General features: G+C 41.5%; 1 non-coding gene across 1 annotated transcript; it reads left to right on the forward strand.

Moving 5' to 3' along the window:
• The first annotated feature begins 2,486 nt into the window (after positions 1-2,486).
• On the forward strand, positions 2,487-2,593 carry LOC114081175 (U6 spliceosomal RNA). Its single transcript, XR_003580735.1, has one exon. It is a non-coding gene; the product is annotated as a U6 spliceosomal RNA (small nuclear RNA).
• Positions 2,594-3,398: the final 805 nt, after the last annotated feature.

Raw genomic sequence — 3,398 nt, forward strand, 5'->3', positions numbered from 1 at the left:
AGTGGGTCCAGATGTTTCAAACATCAAAATGGCACTGAGCACCTTTCTTTCTTAAGTTAAGAAAACAATGGAGTGAAACCCTTTCTGAAGTTATGAACCACCTGCTCTCAGCCTCACCCAGCTTGGGTCCCCCTCAGGACTCCCTCCCAACACCCAGCATCTCTCTGCAATTTCACCTGCTTCCTGGCACAGTTCCTACAGAAGTTTGTGGGATTGTGTTGCTTGATCAGAATCATAGATTTGTGCTGATTGTCATGCCTATTTCTGGGCCTCTGTCTGCTCCAAGATGGCAGATGGAAGACAGGCTGTGTACAGTGTGGAAGGAAAGAGCATGGGATAAGGAGTTGCAGGTCTGTGTTCAAACCTCAGGCCCAGTATTTGATATTTTTTCAAAGTTCTCCATATGGTTCTAATACAGCCACTGTTTTTAAATTTCAGGTAGTTTTGAGCAGTATCCTAATGAAGCAACACACACACACACACACACACACACACACACTGCAGAACGAGGCTGAGTCCCCAGTTAACTGGGAAGAAGCTTTGATGTTTATATAATGATTGAACTCATCTTTTTCATTAGTGACCTTTGGGTAGCTTGAATCACTTCCTTTGGAAATTAAAGAAAATGCCTGAATTGTTTTTGACAAATTCTCTTCATCTTTGAAAATATTTTGCAAAACAGCATTTCTCTGATTTGAAAGCCTCAGACTTCCTCTAGATTTCATCTCTACTGACCTAAGCAAGACAACCACATGTAGTTTGGAGAACATTTAATTTAATAGGAAACTTTTTCACATTGAAGTGGAGAGATCTCTTAGATTTTGCCTACTGCCACTCCCTTCTCCAGTTCACAGTTGGAAGGCTGAGGTCCAGAACACATCCAAATGCCTCAGTTGGGGTTAGCTGACCTGGGAGTGGGGCTGACTTTCTGCTGTCTCTGTAGATCTACTTTTTGCCAGATCACACTGTGTGGGCAATAAGCATTTCACTGGAACTTTCTCTAAGTGTCACCAAACTGTCCATGTGATAAAGTTCAAATCCTGATTCAACTAAGAATTAGCTATGAGAATCTTGACAAGTTATTTAATCTCTCTGTGCCTTAGTTTCCTCATCTGTAAAACAGAGACTCAGAGGATTCATGGGAAGATTAAATGGGTGAATTCATGTAAGGCACTTGGAACAGTGCCTGTATTTCTTAGAGACAGTCAGTTTATGTTCCATGAGGTAGTTTATCCCATTGTCACTGCATTTACCTCCATTTCTATCACCTGGGCTTCCATCCCCCTCATTGTGTTCCATTTCCCATACTGTCTTGGGACTCTGTGTCCTGTGCCAGAGGGGCCTGGGCCTCACACCCAGTGGGAAATACTGTTAAGCTCATGGCAGAGTGGGAGGACAGAGGGTGTGGGACATAGAAGCAGAGGGTGAAGGTTCTTAAAAGAGAAAAGAGCATTCTTATTCAAGGATACCTATTATTCATTTAGTCAGCCATCAAACCTTGCCAACTAAGCCACTTGGGGTGATTATCTTGCTTCAGTGAGAATCAGTAGCACTTTTCACAGTTATTGAATCCACCAGCAAACACTTGCTAGGAGTGAGGAGACAGTTGAAGTTCAGGCTGTGTCCCAACGCGTTGTGTGACCTCTTTTATCTGTCTTAGTCTATGGTTCTGCTCAGTGAGCCCTAGATGACTTCTAACAATCATAAAATGCCATGACTTATTAGATCCTTACAAAAACTGGTGATGATGGCAGATGTGGTTACCCCATTTTATTAATGAGGAAGTCCCAGGAAGGCTTGCCCAAGACTGTGGATTAGTACCCAGAGTCAAGAAGCTAAAAGGATCATGGAAGTCAGGTGAGGTAAAGAAGCATCCTATGTCCCAAAGCGATTGGAAAATAGCTGATGAGGTGGAACATTTTCTGAGTAATTCAGAATGCCTCATAAGGAACATAAAAAAGATGAAGGCAAAATAGTGGTGAATTCTGAGGAAAATATGCGACCCTAGAGGTTCCTGGGGCTACAATTTCTGTCTGGTATTCCACATTCTCCCCTTGACACACTACCATTTTCTTGCATCTGCCACCATGATCTGGCTCCCACTATCCTCATCCTTCCCCTTAACCATCTGTGTTCATCCACTCTCAGCTTCTTTCCTCTGCTCTTTGTTTTCCACAAAAACCTGTTCCTTCTCTCTCCCATCTCCTCCAGGGCCTAGTTTACAGCTAAATCCTTGGTAAAAGTGACTCAGCCTGAGATGGTGAGGACCCAAGAAGGGTTCATGAGTTATTTACCACTTTCAGGAAACTGAGCTGATATTTACTATGTCTTCCTCAGATGAAAATGCTATTGCAGCTGGGCATAATGATGCACACCTGTAATCTCAGTAACTTGAGAGGCTGAGGCAGGAGGATCCCAAGTTCAAGGCCAGCCTCAGCAACTTAACAAGACTCTGTCTCAAATTTTTTTTAAAAGTAGCTTAAGGAGTGCTCGCTTCGGCAGCACATATACTAAAATTGGAATGATACAGAGAAGATTAGCATGGCCCCTGCGCAAGGATGACACGCAAATTCGTGAAGCGTTCCATATTTTTTTTATCACTATTTGCAGATGACATGATTCTATACCTAGCAGACCCAAAAGGGTCTACAAAGAAACTATTAGAGCTAATAAATGAATTCAACAAAGTGGCAGGATATAAAATCAACACGCATAAATCAAAGGCATTCCTGTATATCAGTGACAAATCCTCTGAAATGGAAATGAGGACAACCACTCCATTCACAATATCTTCAAAAAAAATAAAATACTTGGGAATCAACCTAACAAAAGAGGTGAAAGACTTATACAATGAAAACTACAGAACCCTAAAGAGAGAAATAGAAGAAGATCTTAGAAGATGGAAAAATATACCCTGTTCATGGATAGGCAGAACTAACATCATCAAAATGGCGATATTACCAAAAGTTCTCTATAGGTTTAATGCAATGCCAATCAAAATCCCAACGGCATTTCTTGTAGAAATAGAGAAAGCAATCATGAAATTCATATGGAAAAATAAAAGACCCAGAATAGCAAAAACAATGCTAAGCAGGAAGTGTGAATCAGGCGGTATAGCGATACCAGACTTCAAACTATACTACAGAGCAATAGTAACAAAAACAGCATGGTACTGGTACCAAAACAGGCGGGTGGACCAATGGTACAGAATAGAGGACACAGAAACCAATCCACAAAACTACAACTATCTTATATTTGATAAAGGGGCTAAAAGCATGCAATGGAGGAAGGAGAGCATCTTCAACAAATGGTGCTGGGAAAACTGGAAATCCATATGCAACAAAATGAAACTGAATCCCTTTCTCTCGCCATGCACAAAAGTGAATTCAAAATGGATC

The sequence above is a fragment of the Marmota flaviventris genome, chromosome 2 (genome assembly GCF_047511675.1).
Source record: "Marmota flaviventris isolate mMarFla1 chromosome 2, mMarFla1.hap1, whole genome shotgun sequence".
In the NCBI taxonomy this organism is placed as follows: domain Eukaryota; kingdom Metazoa; phylum Chordata; class Mammalia; order Rodentia; family Sciuridae; genus Marmota; species Marmota flaviventris.